This window comes from Terrapene carolina, unplaced genomic scaffold, assembly GCF_002925995.2.
Source record: "Terrapene carolina triunguis isolate 2854851 unplaced genomic scaffold, T_m_triunguis-2.0 Scaffold88, whole genome shotgun sequence".
In the NCBI taxonomy this organism is placed as follows: Eukaryota; Metazoa; Chordata; order Testudines; family Emydidae; genus Terrapene; species Terrapene triunguis.
The window spans coordinates 11,402,391-11,423,319 of record NW_020664439.1 but is presented as its reverse complement, the minus strand read 5'-3'; positions in this window follow the sequence as shown (position 1 = coordinate 11,423,319).

The window sequence follows — 20,929 nt, the reverse complement described above, 5'->3', positions numbered from 1 at the left end:
CTCCTGGTTTCCTGGCACTTATTACATTTTCTTTTACATTTACCATTTGGCCTTTCGTGTCTCATACTTTTTCTCTACACAAAGGTGATTTTTTTTTTCATTTTCCCTTTCCCAATAACAACAATACTTTGCATTTGTATAGCTCCTACCAGTCCCCAGGTCAGAAACCAGGACCTTCCTACAGACAGACTTGGAGTGGCTAGAGACATTCCATGTGTGATGTCAGCACCAAATTCTGAGCATAAAATGGGTTGCCTCTGTGTGAAATGTATAGTCTTGCAGAGATTTGACCTTCCTTCAGGTACTCATTATATTGAAAAGCGGTGTTGCATGCTTTTTGGCCATGTCACCAGGACAGACAAAAACACCCCAGCTCACCATTCTCTCAAACTCTCCATCAACGTGTGAAGGTCTGCATGCCCTGACCCTACCTGATGCTACCCAGGAGGCTTCCCTAGAGATTCATGGATTCGCTGGATTGAGCCAGATCTGGGAACCTCAGTACATGATGCCTCGTGCAACATCAACAAACATGGTCACTCTGGCTGGTGCCATGGTCCTCAGCAGGCTATGTGTTTGACCATGATGATTCCACTTTTTGATCTCAAAGGGATTTACCAAAATTAATTAGGCAAGGCTCAGAACAGCCCTGGGAGTTAGGCATTAAGGTTAAGCACAAATTGTCTTCATTTCACAGATTAATGAAGTAAAGGCAAAGAAGTAAGTGACTTGCCCAATTTCATCCCACAAGTCAGTGTGAGAGCCAGAACTAGAACCCAGATCTCCTGCCTCCCCATCTCATCTACCACATGACACCATCTCCCAAACTCACACTCTCATCAATGGTAAGGATTTTTCCCTTTTAACTCCAAAATTTTGAAAACATTTGCAGGTATGTTTTATTTGATGTATGAAGGCCCAACAGTAAGGATTATTAATTATGCATGTTTGTACAGTGCTTAGCATACTAGGGGCACAACTTGGTTGAATCCTCTAAGAGCTACCACAATATAAATATCAGATAGTAATAATAATCAGCATAATTCTAACCATAATTCCCTTTTGGCTCAGCCATACCCAGATTTCTTTACCATCCGGGCTATCAGCAGGTCCTATTTGCTCAAACTTTGTGAGTAAGCTACTTGAATAGGTTTAGTATTTGGGAGTTAGGGAAGAAAAAGTAGAGATGGTTCCTGTTCTGTTTTTTGTTTTTGTTTTTGTTTTTTTGGTATTTTTTATTTATACTTTTTTTAAAATTTCATGCCAGTGCTCCCAAAGATAGGAATGGGTGCACACTATAAAAGAAAGAAGCAGTCAACATCCCATGAAGTGCTTGTAAAACTTTGTCCAATATTTCGGTGAACTTGTAACAATAGCAATTGTAACAACGGCAAAACTGGCTGCTGGCAACAGAAAGATCTAACATTATTACAAGCAAAATACTATCACCTTGGGTGCTGTTAGACACAAGAAAGGGGATTATGAATTCAATGGGTTGTATAATTTAACTCACATTTGAAATACATGATGTGTAAATAGAACCCTGTCTATGAAGAGAAATTATGGTTTTCTCCCCTCCCTCTCTCTCATATACAGTCTCTCACTTTCTCTTTTCCCCCCAATTGTTATTTATTGAAGGGGATTACACTCCTCCCACAACTGCATTCTTCACAACAAGAATCCTACCTGCTTACAAATGTAGGCTGAGTATGCTGGCAACAAAGAGGAAATGTACATTACCACCAGAGTGGCAACAAATAAATGTTTTTGACACAATTCTAAGACATCCACCCTATTCAACACTACAGAGGCCATCCTTCTGCTTGATTTATGCGATGTTGTTAGCCACAGAATTACTTAGCAAAATCAGTTTGGCTTGATGTAAGTTTTCCCCTCTCCTGAGGGGGAGGGGGGAGTAAGCCCCAAGAAAAGAGGACATTAATTTAGGAATAGTTGAGCTAACATTGACTTATCAAACTATAGCTGTGGACATAAATCAATTCTACTGCCTGGACAAAGATAAATCAGTAGAGCCCAGAAAAACATTATTGATTCTGCGCCCATCACTCAAAGGCTCTTCATTTGATTCCTCAGCCATCTGTTTAATTGAAATGATAATTCTGATAACTTCTGGTAGGCCCTGCGTATGTTGTCTTTGATACAATGTTATTCAATCAAATACAGATGGCGCATGACCTGCTGTCAGTGAGAGGCCTAAATGTGTTATCCACATGGATTAGGTTTAGCCTGATACATTTTGTATTATACAAGATGCTTCTGTCTAAACCTCTTCATACATGACCTTTAGCGGGTGAATCTTTGGCTCAAATCCTCCCTTAGTTTCAGTAATTTTTTAGTTGAGTGTCTTCAGCCCATTAATACCCAAAGAGTCAAACCAAACAGTTAAACAATTTTTGGCATCCACCCTTCAAACATATTCCTACCTTAATTTTTGCATGTGGATTTAATCATTTGCTCCTCATGTTGAAATTGTAACTGTCTCTAATGATTTAGAGGGTGCTGGAGATACTGTGGAACATATCTCATTTCAATACAACCACATCAGCTGGACTGTGATTTGATTATTCATGATCTAAATGATATGAAAATCAGTTATCTCTATTTAAGCATAGATATGGGAAGTTTTCTGTACTCTTTCTTTAAACTTGTAGCAGGACACCAGGCAGGAGAGAAGCCGTGGAAGATTCTATGAAGCCGCTCCACAGTGGCAAACAGAGCAGCTATAGAGATACAACTGTTTTCCTCATTCTACGTTCCTTGTTCAGTGCAAGAAGAAAGTTACTCTGATTCTTTTCTATTGTTACATGACAACATGTACTTGTTTATATCGCTCACTCAAAAAGAAAAATTAGAAAATTAGCAAAATTGCCTACAGACAGAGCAACTCATCTTCTATAGAATCCTCTCTCTTATCCCCTCACCTGCAACCTTCTGTACAGACTCATAGACATTAAGGCAAGAAGGGACCATCATGATCATCTAGTTCTAGTCTGGACTACTGCACATTGCAGGCCACAGAACCTCACCCACCCACGGCTGTAATAGACCCCTAACCTCTGACTGAGTTAATGATTTAAAGACTTAATGTCACAAAGAATCCACCATTTACACCATCTTAAACCTGCAAGTGACCCATGCCCTATGCTGCAGAGGAAGGCGAAAACCCACCAAAGTCTCTGCCAATCTAACCCAAAGGAAAATTCCTTCTTGACCCCAAATATGGCAATCAGTTCGACCCTGAGCAGGTGGACAAGACTCACCAGCCAGACACCTGGGAAAGAGTTACTCTGTAGTAACTCAGAGCCCTCCTCTTCAGTGTATGGCAAGATATACCCTACGATACTGCACGAAACGAATCTGGAATATTACTCATCTCCTCTCTAACCCTATAATTAAATAGGAGTAAGTAGCAGAACAGAGATGCAGCATCTGAATTGATAACATTAACTGAAAATTGTCAGTCTTGGTGTCTGGCTACTACCCATACCAAAAACCACTCATAGATATAAAACAATTACACCAGTGTAACTACATTAAAAGCAATCAGGCACAGTTTATACTGGAGACCATGGGAAATAAATGTATAATAAAAAGTAAAACACAACTAACAGATTAAATTCTACCAGTTATACAATTTCTTCTAGTAGCAGCAATTGTACATTTGTTTCATCCCCACTTTGAGATATAAAAGGACTTTAAGAAACATTAAGCACAAAGTAGCAGATCATGTACAAGGAGGATCTCTGGTAGCATGAATAAGGGATGAAGTCTGTCTTATTTCCAGTGAATGAACTTTGCCTATTTTCTTCTTAGGTCATGTCCTAATACAAAACAGTTTATAACTGAGCCACTTCTATAGCAAAAGGACATGACCCATATCATCTAAATGATTGGAATTTATGTTCAAATATACTAGAGCAACTGAATTACATGTGAAAAGCTTAAGAGCCTGATCCTGAAAGCATTACTGCCGAAGGTGAATGTGGCGATCATAACTCCACCTCCTACCTGATCCTCTCTCCCCCCACTTTGGGATAGCATACACATGCAGGTAATAGGGAGGGAGCAGTCCATGTGCACACCAGGGAATGCAATTCTGCTGGGGCTTTATATGAGCTGTGAGAGAAGAGGATGAAGTCTTTGCATGCTCCCCCTATTCCTCCCACTTATGTAAGGCCCAGGCAGAATCTGGCCTTGTGTTAGTGTTTTTTTGGTCAGGAGTTGGTGAGGGTGATTGGATTTTGTTTTGAGAGAGGTCTTGGCATTTCTGCAGGGCTTATAACCAGTGCTGAAGCTAACTGTCTGGTCTAGTGGAGCAAACGTTCCTATGATATTGTACTTTGGAGAGCACAATGTCACTGTAAGAAAAATGAGAAATTATCATTTCTGCATCCACCCTACATTTTTATAACATTTCCTTTGCGGTGTTAAATGTTTTATACATCCAGGGAAGAATTTTGTTTATAGATGCGGGGAATGAAAAAACCTACCCACACTTTTATCTTCATATTCCATGTTTGGAATTTAAATAACAAATAGCATTTGAGTTTATAAGGCTGGGCCTGTGCACCGATACATTTAATAGCTGGAGGGTAAATATTAATTTAGCACCAGAGCGTGAGCCATGTGTAATACAGTTACATTCCATTAACATCAATTAATACGCTATTTAAAAGTAACACATTTTATTTATAGTGCTAAAATAACTAAATCAAGTTATCTAAAGAGGCATTTGGGGAGAAAACACACCCACACCCACACACCCTCCCCTGAAGTTCTTTGCCTTCAGTCTTAATTTCTGCATTTTTGTGATGATAAAGCAACTAAAAAGAGGATATTTTTTATCCAAATACAAACCCTGCAACCTGTTACTGATATATTTTATGATTTTTATTGATAACTTTCATAGTTTGTCAGGAAATTAAATATCCTAAAAGAGGGATGGGAAATACGCTATATAATCTGTATTCTGAATGAATATCACTGTGTTAAATACAATCCTTCTCAGCTCTCTTCGGTAGAGAAAATTCAATTTGAAAAGCAAATACAGAGGGAGATAGTGGCAAAAAAATTGCCTGGAATGCAGACTATAATAATATCCAATTAAAGCCAATGAATATTATGTAATTGGAGGATGCAAGCCCAGAAAAAGGACAGTTTGTACAACAAACATATTGATAAATAATTTTCCATGTAGATTTACTTTTTTCTTTAGCTATTGATTACCATTACAGAGCAGAGAATATTGACATGTTCATGAAACCATAACAGGTTGAAATCAAGTTTCAGATAGAGTATCTCTGGATAGTCTCCGTGTTTAGAATTAAATGGGAATGGCTGAGCTTCTGAAATAGACACTATGACCAACTCCACCACAGACCTGTCAAGGTTGACTAATCATCCAAAACATCATTCCCCTGTAATCTCACAGAGAAGCAGTGACAATGCAAGACTCCAATCCTTTAAGGGGATTTACCTCCCAGCCAGGTTCTGCTGATTAGAAGCTCTCTGCACCATCCATGTTTCACACACAACAAAACAAAATCAGAGTAGAGACTTTAATCAAACCATCTGATTGGCAGGATGTGAGGAGCAGAGTAGAAAGCTTTCTGGACTAAATGGGATAAAACTTTGTCCCCTCATGACAAAGTTCTGAACCATGTTTTAGTCTCCTCATGCCAAGTGATAGAGAAGAGCTTTACATCACTTTGCAGGTAAAAGAATCTAAATTGAAATAACAATATACAATTCACAAAGGTCAGGTGTTCTTTGTTCCAGTGTCACCTAATTATCTATACGTTTATTTGCAGGGGTTATTTTTTATTTCAGTATGTTATCTCAACAACAGAAGCCATAAAAGATGAATCCATTCAATAACTAGACAGTAATGCTTTTTTCTTCTGAGTTTACAGAGGCTGTATGATGTGATATTTCTCACATAAAACACAAATATTCACAGTGTGCTTACTCATGAAAATGGAACCTCTTTAGTTTTACTATGCCGAAGCAGTCACACATGGAGACAAATTCCATTCTCAGTCACTCTGGCTTAAATAGAAAGTAACTTCACTGAAGTCAGTAGGGTTACTCCAACTGACAACAGAATTTGACCTATACTATTTAATTCAAGGCTATAAAAATATAGAGTCACATTTTGCCCTAATTTATAAGCCATGCAATTCCCTCTCCTTCAAAGGAGTCAACAGGGTTGACAGGATATGAATCTAGGAAAAACTAGGCCCTTACACATTTTAACAAATCAATAGACTTTTGCTACATTTGGTGCAACTTGGATATAAATAAAAATAAATGAGCTGTAAGCTAGTTCCCTGACCCTTTTCACATCAGCTTATGAGCAGAACTAGTCCCAAAAAATCAATTATAATTTTGAGAAATTATGAAAAAATTAGTTCCCCCCCCCAATTTTCCATTAATATTTGGGGTTTACAAAAAATAAACCAAAATCAATTTTAAACATATTTTTGTAAAAATGTATAGTGTGGGGTAATCTTGGGTTTTCAAAGGCCCAAAACTGAGTTTTTCAACCACAATCTTTTCAGTTTTTTATATAAAAGTTCATTTTTCATCAAAACCCTGTACATTTTTACCAAAATGAAAAATTTCCATGAAAAATTTCAAACAAAAAGCCACTTTTTACTGAAAAGTGTTTTGTCCATATGTGAGAAGTGTGATAACATTGCTCTTGGTAGTTTAAGACATACAATAGGATACCATGTTATGGAACCAAGAAATGCCATAATCGAACTTGAGCCTATTAAATGAGGATCCCTAGGTCCCTACTGATAGAATATCAGGAAAATGTGGTTAGGACTTTGCTTCTGTTGCACATTCTAGACTCCGCTTAGCAGAACTGCTGCTCAGGTGATTACATTCTACATACTCAAATTCCTGCAGTAATTTCAGATGGAATTCACTTCCGAGCGTAATTTTTTTTTATTTCTCACAGGACTGTTGCCAGGAGCAGACCAGCATCAACTCTGACCCACTCATAATTAAGTCACTGACTGACCCCATGATCTGGGACATAATGTATACCAGCCGTACACATGGTGCAGATTACCTCCTCCTCAACACTAGCACAGCTCTTCTGATCACATCTCCGCCCCCTCCCTTCCCACACAGGTGGGCAGGGGAGTAGCAGACCCAGGGAGACTGCTCATCTCCCTGCATAGATGAGCAAAGATAGTGATTTGCTGCCATCCCAGCTCCCTCCCAATTAAACATTTCTACCTTCTCCCCTGAACAACCATTTTGTTTGACTCTGCACCATACTTTTCACTTACCATATGTCCTGTTTTTACAGTGACAGACAGGAAAGTTGGGGTATTGCACTGTTAACATTAGGACACCTGCATGATGTGATCAAAGAGAGAAATAAAAAGGTAAGTGTTCTAGGTAAGACACATCCATTCATTTTAATGTGTAATAAGGATTAATAAGACCTTCCATAGCAGTTCTATATCAGTGCAATAGGTGTAGCAGTTGTATTAAGCTCCTGAGTTAAAGATACGGGCATCTAAAACTACTGGTCTCATATTGGTTTTATATGGTGGGTCATACTATTTAAATAGAAGATTGTTGGTATAATCTGGGTTCACAATGATGTTTTAGAAGTTTCGTAACCTCTGGCTAACCCTATATCCACTAACTCAGAGAGTTTACAGTCCTACTTAGGAATTAGATATTCATTTATTCAAGTCCTAGGATTTAGAAGGTTTCGTATTAAAAGGAACAAACAATGAAAGTACAAATTACACAGGGAGCATTTGAAGCTATTTCTCCCACTTCAGTAAGACTGTTTTGTGACTGTGAAGATTTCTGCATCTACAGAAGACATTCAGTTTTGTGCTTAAGCAATGTAAATGTGCAACAGCTGTTTAATATAAAAACAGATTCAAAAATATTTTCAGGAATAAATGTGGCAAGTTTGTTTAACCGTTTTTCCTGGAGTGATCAGTTGTTTGTGACTATTTGGATTTCATGCTGATACATGTGTGGAAAAAAATGTTTCTAAATCAGTTTTAGAACAAGCAATTACCCTTCTAAAAATTCTGTCTGGGCATGACTTACTCATTATTTGCTATTTATTTATAAAGGATCATTCCTTATTCTCTCATTTAAAAAAAGTTTTACTTCTCCAATCAGAGAAAAGAAGCAATGATTTGTAACTTAGGTGAGTAAAGTATAGTGATGAACCAGAGGAGAAGAATCACTCTGGGAATATGCACTGCACTGGGACTCAGAGAACTTGGCTCAATTCTTGCCTCTGCCAGAGATCTTTGCCAACTCTCCCAGTTGCTCAACTCTCCATGTATAAATCGGGGACCATATCTTAACTAATTGTTTCTCCAGTAAATAGTAGGGCCTCTGTCTCAGTCTGGAGCCTCTAGATGTTATAATAATACAAACAGTAAGGTAAAATGAGCAGTTTAATAAGTCATAGGCTAAAACTTGTTTTAATAAACAGTGATGAGTATTTATATACAGCAAATTTAATAGTAATGTAAGCAGAGTCAGAATGAGCTCTACCCTGACATCTGGTGGTGAATTGTGGCGAGTTGTGGAAAAGAACTTCAGGGGCTGATCTTGTTTGCATAGGCACACCCAGCCTACCTAGCATGAGCCCACAGCAGCCCAAATGGTCACTTTGGCTGCTGTGGGTTCCCCAGTTTCTCTGTTATTGGGGCAGGAAGAATAAAGTGTTATTACCCTGATTATGTGAATCAAATACAGTGGAACTGTTTTATGACAGAGGGACTCACCATCAGCTAAGTAGCACTCGCTAGACAAGGAACATGGGTTCCACCTCTCAGTGAATTGAAAGAGGCTGGGGATAGATATTTATACCTGATGGTATGGGCCCTTTTTGAGGGCCTGAAACACCATGTGCACCTCCTTCTCTCTCCACTGTAGAATATCAGAGCTAATTTTGATTCCATTAGGAGTCTAGTTACAGGCTACTGAGATGAATTCACTTTGGGCCAATGGTGCACCAGCACTGAGGTTCCCCTAGCACAAGCTGAAATCACTGAGTACTATGTTAAGGGGGGGGCCTGTGGAGCAGCTGGCAGAGCAGTTCACGGGATAGCTAGTGGGATGGCTGTTTGGAGTGGAGCGGAGCAGCTGGCGGAGTGGCTCGAGATGAAGGCTGTAGCAGAACCCCACGGAGAGCAGGGCAGTTGGACTTGGACCACGTAAGGTGCCCCTTAACATCCCTGCGCCCTCTCTCCCATTGCCACCCAGGCTGGGAGGTAAAACTCGCAGATAAACTTTTGAACTCTGGGGCTGCACTGACCAGGGACAGAGACTTTTGGGTTGTTGGACTTTTGGGACTTTGGGTGATTTTGGGGGGATTGCTGGACGTAAGACCCTGAGGGGAAAAGGACACTGCCCAACTTACTTGGGGGTGGGTCTTTTGCTCATGATTTATGTTATGAATCCTGTTTGTGGTGTTTCCCCAACATAATGCCACATTGTTTCCCTCCTTTATTAAAAGGATTTTGCTACACTCAGACTCCGTGCTTGCGAGAGGGGAAGTATTGCCTCTTAGAGGTGCCCAGGGGGTGTTATGTAATTGTCCCAGGTCACTGGGTGGGGGCTCGAACCGGTTTTGCATTGTGTTATTGAAAAGGAACTCCTAGATACTGAACCCGGCCCTTGTTGCTGCCAACTCAGATGAGCAGAAGGGTTACAGTAGCAATCAAGATCAGTTTGTGAATGATTTGCCAACTAAAAATGGGCTACATTCATTGAATGATTTATACAAAATGTATAATTCAACCAGATCCATGCAAGACCACACTAACCATCTTAGGGATAGAAGACCACTCACCATGTGATGCTAGTCAACTGTAAAATGTTTTTCAACCCTTGACATCTAAAACCTTTAAAAACTTCTTTGAGCATATCATCTTGTGCCACTCTCCTTCATGTGGATGAAATGTGTCATTTGTCTGTACATCTGATCATTCCTCTTTCAAAATAAATCATTGAGTAATTTTTTTTAAAAGCTACATTCCATATAAGCAACTTGCTTTAACTTCACTGTACTGTCAGACTGTTTTACTTGTGTTTCACTCTGTTGGTCTCATTAAGCACACTGTCTCTTAAGGGAGCTCTAGGAGTCCTGCTGCAGCTTTATTCACTAGTCACAATCTTTGGGGGGGGAAACCACAAGAGGAAAACATGCTCAATTTTAGCCCATTTCTCCCTGCTTTATGACATTGTTTCCATGATATTGTCACAGTATCCCTCGGGATTACAGCTTTACGTGAGGAATTCAGAATTAAAATCACTGCTTATTTTATGTACATTACTTTTTTAAATTTAATTTTACAGTTCACAGAAAGGATTAATCTTGCATCATCCTGTATACAGAAGAACCTAGGAAACTCAATGAGTTGTGCCTCTCACCGGTTCCTGGAGATCTGCTACACCGTTCAGGGTTTGTTGCTGTCTCCCTGTAGGACTGAACATCCACAGATGGCTGAGACATTTGCACTGGAGGACCAGTGCCTCCACTCACTTCCGCACATTCCCTCTTCCTTGAAAGCACAGGGAAGCTGGGGTCCCATGGGTTCCTCTGTCACAAGGCATATTTCAATGTACACAGCAGAGAGAAATGTAAGATAATACTGATTAGATCAGCATTACCTTGTGCTGCACTATCCCTGCAAGATTGAGGGTAGACCATGTCACACAGGGAGGGTATTAATTTCCCTTCCTAAGGCACACAGCCCCAACACGACATTGTGCCTTAGGTCAGACTTCTGTTAGAATGGGGAAGCAAGTTGTGTGTTCTCAGCTGCTGACTGGTAAGATGCAATGTATAGACATTTCACTGGTGTTTGGTCACAATTGTTCCACGTTATGGAATATTTTTGTTCTACATTTTTCGTTTAAGACACTCTAGAAAATTCCACTAAAACATTTGTTAAAAAATTTCAGAGTTATATGGCTAAGGGCCCAAACAGTCAATTATAAAGGTAAAGCTGCACACACACAACTTTAACTCTCCCCCTTGTGCTCTGGCCCTTTCTTTAATTCCATGATCATATACCATATTTCAAATAATACAGTGTAATGTCATACTTTTTCCTATACTCTTGGATGCAAGCATGGCATCTTGTAGGACTGGCAACTGCGATGCATACACCAGGCAAAAGAGAATCCATTAAAATCAAGTATATGAAGGGAACATAGAAAACTGTTCTTACACAACATAGCACAGATTACGTACACCTCTACCTCGATATAACGCTGTCCTCGGGAGCCAAAAAAATCTTACCGGATTATAGGTGAAACAGCGTTATATTGAACTTGCTTTGATCCACCGGAGTGCGCAGCCCCACCCCCTGGAGCACTGCTTTACCGCGTTATATCCGAATTCGTGTTATATCAGGTCACATTATATCGAGGTAGCGGTGTATAACGAAAAGAAGTATTATTGAAATTGGCTGGCATTTGTCAGCCCCCTAAGTTTGAGGCAAAGTTAGCGCCTTTGTTAACAGCCCAATCACCCAATTTCAAATGAGGCTGTGCTTCTAGCAAAAAATAAATTAGATGTGTTTAAGTTAATAAAACATATCATGGACCATTATGATAATGTACATGATGAAAGAATTCAAGACATGACATGTATATAAGGTTTTAAAAACTTTATATTATATTCTACTGTATTTAACTTGGTCATTCCTTAATGTTTGAAAATTTAACAGGGTTTTTTTTCATGGAAGTTTTATTTACTTTATGTCCAGATAGTGTCTGATCCTTGTGTAGGGATGTGGGGGATGGGGGTGGGAGGGAGGGAGATGGTGAAGTGAGGTGAAAAACAGAACTCACAGCCCAGGGGGAGGCCACTTTTGTACCTTCCCAATTCTGACTGTTTCAGGGGTCAGAGTGCTCATGGCATATAGCTCGCTGTACACACCTCAAACATACCTTATACAAGAATATAAATGATCAGTGAGTTATTAGTTTTCCAATGATAAATGACATGCCACCTTTTGGGTATATATCATGACAACAGTGCGTTAGGTGTAGCGAGTATGTCAGGCCTGACAAGAGTTTCTGGCAGAGTAGTGAACCACAAATGGGCCTCTGTGTCACAAGAGCACATTCACTACCCTGGAAGATGGGACCAGCATTTCTGCTCTTCTTATGCTCCCGGCAACTCCAAGAGGGATTGTGCCTGAGGCACAGTCACTCCTAGAGCGCCACCTGGGGCAGTGTGGCTGTGCACTGCCACGCAACAATGACCAGTGACTTCCAAGTGAAATCTGACCCACTTCATGCAGAGAATATGTGAGTAGGAATATAGGATAGTGAGAACTAATATTTACTACTCAGTTTGATGTTCATAACTACATTGTGTTATTCTTGTTTCAATGTATTTATAGTTGATTTAATGATGATATTTAACTGTGAATCATTTTAATAATAAATGGTTAAGAAACCATTGAAACAAGCCTCATCCGAAAAGCAGTGAGAATGGCAAGAGGAGACTTTCAGCAAATAATTTGCCCTGCAGCCTCCTCACATTACCACAGCTGGAAAAAAAACCTCTTTTCCAAGCTTTTGTGTGTTTCCTGGTCTTTATTAAATATCTCTTCCCTCCCCCCGCCCCTCCCCCCCCCCCCGATTCCACTCCTCACAAAAAAATTCTATTTGAAAAACTTTCCTTTTTAGGTTTGGCCAGCATTAGTCAAGGTTGATTATAGATAATTTTTTTCCCTAAAGAAAAAAAATGGAGAGAGAATTTCCTGCCTGTGCTTTAATGATGACATCACCACCCAAAAGCCTAAAGTATCAGAAAATACCTTAGAAAAGAAAAAAATACCAACTTGTATATATTTATATTTTTTTTTTAAAAGGAGTGTTTTAAGAATTGAATTGGTTGCTTGGATACAGTCCCATCCCGTGAGAACCCATAAAGTCAGTGTCAATCAAATGCTAGTAAGCAGAATGAATAAATCAATTTAGAATTTTAATAAAAATACATTGTCTGCAATGAGAAAATATGTTAGCCATCAGTACCTCTTCACTGTGGGTTGAACAAGTATTCTCATGCTCACACTTGACTGAGGATTAAGGTGCTAATGGGCACGTCTGTTAAGCAAAATCATTGTTATAATGTACCATGCTAAAGCGTATAATGCTCTTTGCTTTGATTTGTAGTGATTATCATTTAGCTGAGGGTGTAGCAAATGGACCTTGGTAATCAGGAGATTAATCTTTCCCTTTCATTATTATCTGTGTGATGTGACAAGGAGGAATTTTATCATATTTTAAAGACAACAAGGATTATGTGAATGACAGTTGTTTGACGGGCCTTGAGGAACCTATTTATCCCACAAAGAGAACCAATGTTCCTAAAAGCTGTTACACCTACATATCTATCACTAAGAGTGGTTCAATATGCCATGTAGCACTTAGAAGGAGCCTTAGGTGAAGTAAAAGGAGGAGGAAAATTTGGCTGCTAATACTGTGGCTCAGACAAAACTTATCAAGGACAATTTTGTGTGTCACTCCCGTCAGTTTAACCAGCTGTTAGACGTAATGAAATCTGAAACTCTTGATCCAGCTGGTGGCAAATACCTTTAAATAATCTAGCAAAAATGCTACATTTTAGTGTAAGGCATTTACAATTTTCATCATCACCTGTACAGAATGATTTGTGCCACATTGGTTTTACACTGGAATAATTCCAGTGTTTTCAATGGATTTATTTCCAATTTACACGACTGGAAGTGAGATCAGAATCAGTCTCTTTGTTCATCAAAGACATGACAAACACTGAAATGGCTTGCAAAAGTGTGTTCTGTGCCTCACAACTTGTACAGTTTCCCTTATCATCACTACTAGTCCTCAAGGGTATAGGCCTGATACAGGATGAAAATAACAAAATTATCAATCAGGATGAAGAAAATGAAGAAGTATTCAATAAATATTTCTGTTCTGTATTTGAAAAGAAGCTGGCTGATGTACTGATATGTGACAGTGATAAGGAAATACTTTATATTCCACTGATGAACAGGGAAGATGTTAAAAAGCAACTATTAAAGTTTAATGTTTTAAAATCTGCAGGGTTGAATAACTTACACCCAAGACTATTATGAGAGCTGGCAGAGGAGCCCTCTGAACCATCATTGTTTGTTTTAACAGTCTTTGAATGTGGGAGAAGTTCCAGAGGACTTTAAAAAAGCTAATTTTTTACCAATATATAAAAAAGGTAACCAGGATGACACTGGTTAGCCTGACATTAATCCAGAGCAAAATCATGGAAAGACTGATATGGGATGCAATCAGTAAAAAATTAAATGATGCTAATATAATGTCAATTAACATGGTTCTTGTCACACAAACTTCTTGTTTTCGTGGGAGATCATAAATTTGGATAATAAAATGTAATATATAATATAGTTAGATCTCTAAGATATTTAAATTTGTTCCATATTATATTCTAATTTTTTAAAATGCTGTAAATCAATGTGGCCCATATTTAAGGGATTAAAAACTGGTAGATCTCAAAGCATAATTGCAAATGGAGAATCATCATCCAATGGGGTGGTTCTAGTGGAGTCAAGAAGGGACCTATTCTTGTCCCTATACTATTCAATATTTTCATAAATGATCTGAAAGAAAATAGAAGATTTACTAGTAAAATTTACAGATGGAAACAAAAATTGGTGGAATGATATATAGTGAAAGGTCAGTTATACAGGCCAACCTTGATTGCTTGGTAAGGCAAGCTCATTTTAACATTCATTTTAAAATAATCCAATGCAAAGTCATACATCTTGGAACAAAGAATGTAGACACAGTTCTAAGATGGGGGACTGTAACCTGGAATGCAGTGATGTAAGTAGGAGCAAGTAACAGGGTCTCTGGTGATCAAGGAGGAGGAAAGGGCATGGTGAATTCAAGCTCCACTATATCTGATCCTCTGCTGGCATAAGTTTTGTGCAATTTTAACTTCTGCCAGGGTAATGTGGGAGCTGTCACTGGCTTTCTGCAGTCACTACTGTTCACTAATCCTGAGGTGGAGAATTGGAGCCCAAGTTTTTGTATGGTCATAAAATGCCCTTATATGTCAGGTGTGATATCCAAATTAAGCTAGTGATGAGTGATTTGCAAAAGCATTATTTTGGCTCAATTTTGATGAACATCCAAATGCTATTGATCCAAAGTTCATTCTAACTTCTGTTTTGTAAATCTCTCAAAAACAAAATATGTCTTCCCCCAGTGATTTCTGGTGGTGCCAACCAAATCAAAAATAGTTCCTCTTATGCCATACACAGTGGTTGTCATTATTAAGTGAATGGTGACCAACAGTTACTTAACTTTGCTGATGCAATTGTTTTCTATAATATAATTACTACAGGAATATTCTAAAATACAACAACTTCCAATAGTACTACTGCAATTTTTTGTAGCATTACTGTACTATTTTTCTAATAGAGGATATCACAGTTGTTTCCTTATATTAGAATAGGAAATTACTTAAGTGTTCTATGCTATTTAGATTTTTATACCATGCCTCGTATACATGAGCACCTTCAAGAGATGCATTAAGCAATAAGACTGGCCTCTGATGTATAAAGTGCCTTGTTGATTCTTTTCTCCCCTGCAAAAGTATGGATTTTGTTTTCTTTTATAGTGCTATATGCTTTCATTTGTCAAGGCACAGTAGAAGATTTGTGCCTATCATTGGAAAGTGGTAAGATTTGAGGTGGTTCCCCACAGTGGGAGTGAGACCCCTAGTCTTGAAGGAGCTGTGAAAATTCTGTCTCCTGCATAAATGGTTTTCACCATTATGGTAGAGTGATCTCACTTAGTAGTTAATCTCTGATATCAGGGAGTAGCTGTTGATAATTTGATATTTTAATGATGACCACAGTAGTCAAAATCAGAAAGTGAAGAGGCATGTGGAAATGGTGGTGGGAGGGAACAACAGAAAACTCCCAATCAAACTGAACTTCTAAAAAAATCCAATTTGGTTTGAGGTCTGGGTCAGGATGTATTTTGGTTGATTCTTATTTTAATTCAGCTAGGTAACCCCTATTCTGGCTGTTTTAGTAATTGTTTCCAAATGGTCATTCTTTAATTTAAAAAAAAAAAAAAGAAAAAAAGAAAAGAAAATCACTTTTTATTTAGTTTGGGGGAAAAGAAACAATCTTTGAGATGGAAGTGCTGTGCACATGTATCGTTATTCTCCTACACAAGCTTTTCAGCTGCTCCCATTATTTTCTGTTGCTTTGAGTCTGCATGAAGCCCCGTCGGGACAGAAAAAAATCCAGATGAAAATGATGCATGCAGTCCTTATGTTGGCTTATAAAACAAAATTAATTACAGGAAAAATTATGCTGTGACATTCTTTGTAAATGAGATGCTGGAGTGGCCTTTTGCAGCACATTTTCTTATGAGAAGCATTTTCTCATTCTCTTTTGTATACTAAAACAGTATTATAGTAGCATTTTGCTAGTGCTGCTACACCATACCTAAATGTCTGACAGTCTTTTCATTGTAAACCCAATCTCTAAGGATTTATATCTCAGCTCTTTTTTCAGTGATTTGGGCTTAAACATGGTAGCCCACATGTAAATTTTCTTAAAAGGAAAAAAAAAAGGATTAATTGGTTGAGATATTTTCTGACTATTGAATCCAAAAAACTAAAGTTTCAGGTAGTTGCAGCATTATTTTTTAACCAGCCCATGACAGAACACTTAGGAGCTGCAATTTTGGATGTTCTTAAACATCAGTGTGGACACGTGCCTTTTGCTATTTATAGAACTACTTTATATAAAATAGGGATGAGCATGAACCAGAACTATGGACCTTAACACTCTTGAAATTTGAAAGTGTTCAGTTTCCTGGGCTGAACAAAATTGGCCAAAATGCTCAACTCAGGCCTAACTCTGCAACAGATCCAGACTTGAAGAAAGTGCAGGTCCAAGCACAATGCTATCTATACAGATGTGCAGCAGAACCCCCTTATTACATCTATTTTTCTTTGCACAGCAGCTTTACCCTAAGTGGGCATTCCTTTTATAACAGGAATTGCACTATCCTGAAATTATGTTACAATTTAAAGCATCCCTGGCTGTCTTTGCTCAAGTGTACCATGTGCTGTGTTGACACACCCAGAGAGTGTTTTTAGTATAAAAGGCTTCTCAAAGCCCTCTGCAAAGTAATGATTAATTACTGGTGCTACAGTCACTACGAGACAGATCCTCAAAAGGTACCTATCTCCCATTGAAATCAAAGTCATTTTACACCCACTAATAGTTCACACACAGCTTTGGACATCAGAAATTGTTTCGATTGTAAGAAATAATGTTAGCCAGGATACCAGGGCTACCCCCTATACTTTTTGGTCTGCAGCTTCCAGAAGGGGCACTGAGTTCACATCCTAGCAGAAGAATGATCATAAAGAAATGCTCACTAAAAATAATACTTTGTGAATTCTAAGTGGCTTAACCATTACTACTAGCAACACAGTCCGCCAAATTTGTCTCCTTTACAAGCAGTGTTGCCAAGTGGACAGCGTGTTAGACTGGGACTGAAGAGACCTGGGTTCTATTTCCGCCGCTGGCCTGCTGGGTGACGTTGGGTAAGTCACATTATCCCTGCCTCAGTTTCCCCATCCTCCTTCGTGAAATATTTTGAGACCTACTGATGGAAAGTTCTGTATAAGCATTTAATTATTATTAAAGGGTGTTTCACCCACAATACAGAGAGGAAAATTGGTATTATATATTTCTTGCATTATAGATCTTTTATAAACTATTTCCTAATGGCTCCACAGGTTATGAACAGGCATGTTACAAAATACTCTTTAGAGCCACTACAGCCTTGTCTATATATATTACATGAGACACACCTTCAAAGAAGCTGTTACCTCTGAGTAAATCACATACATTAAAGGAAAATACCTTCTGTATATATATGATTCAAATGCATTTTGATAACACATGTCAACTTCTGCCAGTCACCACAATATTACAGTAGGTGAATGAAGCTGTAATATTTATGATCATGGGCCAGATTTTCTGATAGGTTCAGCTCCCATTTTAGGCACCTAAAGAAGGGATTAGTGTTTTAAAAAGCACCCAGCACCAAGCAGCTGCCATTGAGAATAGAATCATGTAATTCAGCGACTCCCAACTGGGGGTCCACGGGCCCTTTCAGGGGGGCCACTGAACCCTGCCGCAGAAACCCGGTGTTCCAGCCTTGGTGCCCACCGTGGGGCTGAAGCGGGGAACAGGGCGGGGCTGAAACCCAGAGCTCCCTCCCTCCCGCTGCAGCTGGGAGCGACGCAGGGCTGAAACCCCAAGTTCTCTTCCCCCCCACACTGAAGCTAGAAGTGGGGAGGGGCTGAAACCCCAACACAGGCAGAAACTTTGAGCCCATGCGCAGAATTGAGGGGGCACAAGGGTGTTGCCCCCCCAAACTACAGTGCCTTACCCAGAGTGGGGCAGTTCTTCTCCCCCAGCCCCCTCAAACCCCACCTTCTGGCCAGGTCCTAGGCAGGAAGCCAGAGCCAGGCAGTGCGGGGCAACTGCTCCTCTGGCTGGTGGTGCCATGGAGTGGGCAGCCGTGGCATTCCCCCATCTGCAGCTAGTGCCCGGGGTTGTGGCTGCTCCTCAGCTCCAAGCCCCCTTTGACTGCTCATGCAACTGGTCAGAGCTGCCCAGGCAGCTCCGGTCCCAGCAGAGCCCTTGGGGAGTAGCCACCAGCACACAGCCCCAGACAGGTGGGTGGCCTGTTGAGGTGAGTCAGGGGGTGGAGGTGGTGCTCCCTCCCTAGACCCCGCTGTGCAGAGCTGGCCAGGGCCCTGCCAGTACTTGCCCTCCCTTCCCCCCAAATAGAAGTCAAACTATGCCTATGCCATGGGTGACAGGTATCATAGGCTGGGGGAGGCTCCCCAAACAGACAGGTGTGGCCCTGCCCACACTCCACCCCCAGCCCCCCTCCTGCTTCCCGCTCTGCAGGTGGCTCTTCCCCTGTGCCATGACCCCAGCTGGGACCGGCGCTGGGGCCATGCTGCCCAGCCTCTCGGCACTCTGGAGGGCTGGGGCCGCTAGCCTGGGGCAGGGGCCAGCGGCCACGGCAAGTGCTGGGCTTCGGGGGGGGGGGTTGGGCGGAAGGAGCAGGGTTGGGGGACTAGCCTCCCCGAGCCAGCAGTTCACCTGCCACTCATGGCCTATGTCCAAAGGTTCCTGGCCCGGAGCCCTGAGTCGCCCCTTCCCCTCTGCTGAGCCCTGGAGTTTTTCTAGCATGTTGGGGCGGGGGGGGGGGGGGCGAGGGCTCAGAAAGAAAGGTTGAGAACCCCTGATGTAATTTATTGCTTTGAAAACAATGGGAAAATCTGGCCACTTTATTTTGCTGACTACATGGCAGCTAAGCATTTTTTCAAAGCCTGTCGCCACAGATCTCAGGGTATGTCTACACTACGGGATTAATCCGAATTTACAGAATTCGAATTTTGGAAACAGATTGTATAAAGTCGAATGTATGCGGCCACACTAAGCACATTAATTTGGCGGTGTGCGTCCATGTACCGGGGCTAGCGTTGATTTCCATAGCATTGCACTGTGGGTAGTTAGCCCATAGCTATCCCATAGTTCCCGCAGTCACCCCCGCCCATTGGAATTCTGGGTTGAGATCCCAGTGCCTGATGGAGCAAAAAACATTGTTGCAGGTGGTTCTGGGTACAGCCTCACCCCTCCCTCCATGAAAGCAACGGCAGACAACCGTTTCGCGCCTTTTTTCCTGGGTGAACACTGCAGACGCGATACCACAGCAAGCATGGAGCCCACTCAGCTCAAGACAGCAGTCATGAACATTGTAAACACCTCGCGCATTCTCGTGCAGTTTATGCTGAACCAGGACCAGAAAAACGAGGCGAGGAGGCGGCGACGGCAGCGCAGCGACAAGAGTGATGAGGACATGGACACAGAATTCTCTCAAACCGCGGGCCCCGGTGCTTTGGAGATCATGTTGTTAATGGGGCAGGTTCTATCCGTGGAACGCCGATTCTGGGCCCGGGAAACAAGCACAGACTGGTGGGACCGCATAGTGTTGCAGGTGTGGGACGATTCAAAGTGGCTGCGAAACTGTCGCATGCATAAGGGCACTTTCATGGAACTTTGTGACTTGCTGTCCCCTGCCCTGAAGTGCCAGAATACCAAGATGAGAGCAGCCCTCACAGTTGAGAAGCGAGTGGCAATAGCCCTGTGGAAGCTTGCAACGCCAGACAGCTACCGGTCAGTCGGGCATCAATTTGGAGTGGGCAAATCTACTGTGGGGGCTGCTGTCATGCAAGTAGCCAAAGCAATCTTTGAGCTGCTGCTACGAAAGGTAGTGACTCTGGGAAATGTGCAGGTCATAGTGGATGGCTTTACTGCAATGGGATTCCCTAACAGTGCTGGGGCGATAGATGGAACCCATATCCCTATCTTGGCACCGAAGCACCAGGGTACCCAGTACATAAACCGCAAGGGGTACTTTTCAATGGTGCTGCAAGCACTGGTGGATCACAAGGGACGTTTCACCAACATCAACATGGGCTGGCCGGGAAGGGTTCATGATGCTCGCGTCTTCAGGAACACTACTCTGTTTAAACGGCTGCAGCAAGGGACTTACTTCCCAGACCAGAAAATAACTTTTGGGGATGTTGAAATGCCAATAGTTATCCTTGGGGACCCAGCCTACCCCTTAATGCCATGGCTCATGAAGCCATACACAGGCAGCCTGGACAGGAGTCAGGAGCTGTTCAACTACAGGTTGAGCAAGTGCAGAATGGTGGTAGAATGTGCATTTGGACGTTTAAAAGGTTGCTGGCGATTGTTACTGACTCGGTCAGACCTCAGCCAAACCAATATCC